We start from the raw sequence: 1,389 nt of genomic DNA, 5'->3' as shown, positions 1-1,389 counted from the left end.
GTTTTCCTGAAGATTTCACAATTTAGGCGTTACTGTTAATTTTTATTTTATTTCCATGTATCATCGCAAACACGAGTAATTCACTATGCTGGGAATTTCACTTGAACAATTAAACAACGATGTTAATCACACGGAACAATATTCAGCACTGTTTTCCTCACAAGACTTCACTTGGTACTCATAATTCTGACCTTACTATTCAGATTCACTTTTCTTAATGTATTTCCAGTAGCAAACAGCATTCACTGATCCGAATTTCATTGCATGTTAGATTAGTGTCACACGTAACAAATCAACACTTTTCCCCACAAAATTTCATTAAATATCCGCAGATTTATCATACTATTCAACGTGATTTATACGGATATCGCAAGAAAAAAAAAATCACCTTGCTGCGAATTGCATTTAGAAAAACAATATCCCAGGTAATAATTGAGCAGTTTTCCACACAAAAAAAGTTCACTCATATACTTTAATTTATGTCTTTTCCATGGCTGTGTGAGGCCTTTCAGTCCACCATAGCCTCTCGGAAAGGGTAACCGAGGAACTCGAACACAGGGCACACACACCGGGCAGGCCTCGTGCAGCTGTTGTGGGCCACGGGCGAGTGTGCCGCGCCTGGCACCGCACACCGACCTTCACTTGGAAACACTGTTGTACTGTATCAGGCCTGACTCCCTTTTTTTTTTCCTCTGTTTCTCTTCCTACAAGCACCTGTGTGATTCAGTAAGGTATTTCATGCACTGAAGCCGGAAGTAACGTGGTCGCTTTAACGTATTTGTGTCTTGAGTGTGGTTGTGTAATATTGTTTAGCTAGAATTGTGATACGTGTTTAGCAATGGTTTAAATTGCTAGTCCTGTATCCTGATAATAGCTGGTGATAAGAAGTATTATAGTTAATTCTATTTTTAAAAAGAAGTGTCAGCTTGAGTATCATATTCAAGACACGAAAGTCTGTATCGATGAAAAAAATGTACCCATCTATACGTACCCAGGTCACATCACCCTCATAAGTAAATAATAGTGGATAAAAGTGAGGGTCTGCAATTGATCAACACTTTGACAAATAACGTGAAAGTCGAATTCCTTTAGTCGACCGGTTTGATATGAATGTCTTGACCTGTGTTCCATAAATGCAGGTGAAATTCTGCATGGACAGGTGTTTGGCCGTGTTTTTTTATTCATTCTCAACTCTCTCTCTCTCTCTCTCTCTCTCTCTCTCTCTCTCTCTCTCTCTCTCTCTCTCTCTCTCTCTCTCTCTCTCTCTCTCTCTCTCTCTCTCTCTCTCTCTCTCTCTCTCTCTCTCTCTCTCTCTCTCGACTATTCAATTTCACTCATAGAACGCAGCACTTAAATGTGCCACCTGGAGCAGTTTGGGTCATTCTTCAG

The 1,389-nt window shown here is 40.1% G+C and overlaps 1 protein-coding gene across 2 annotated transcripts in view; it reads right to left on the bottom strand.

Annotated features, from left to right (window-relative positions):
- LOC126995650 (protein FAM167A-like) overlaps positions 1 to 641 on the bottom strand; it is a 35,739-nt gene extending 35,098 nt beyond the window's left edge. Inside the window, exon 1 of one of the 2 annotated variants that reach the window (XM_050855414.1) lies at positions 570 to 641. The gene's annotated coding sequence lies outside the window, so the exon portion shown is untranslated. Of the gene's footprint in view, positions 1 to 471 lie in introns of both variants that reach the window. The other variant, XM_050855404.1, reaches the window with a different exon arrangement.
- Positions 642 to 1,389: the final 748 nt, after the last annotated feature.

This window comes from Eriocheir sinensis, chromosome 1 (genome assembly GCF_024679095.1).
Source record: "Eriocheir sinensis breed Jianghai 21 chromosome 1, ASM2467909v1, whole genome shotgun sequence".
NCBI lineage: Eukaryota > Metazoa > Arthropoda > Malacostraca > Decapoda > Varunidae > Eriocheir > Eriocheir sinensis.
The sequence above is the reverse complement of the archived record's forward strand: the minus strand, read 5'-3'. Positions and strand labels throughout refer to the sequence as shown.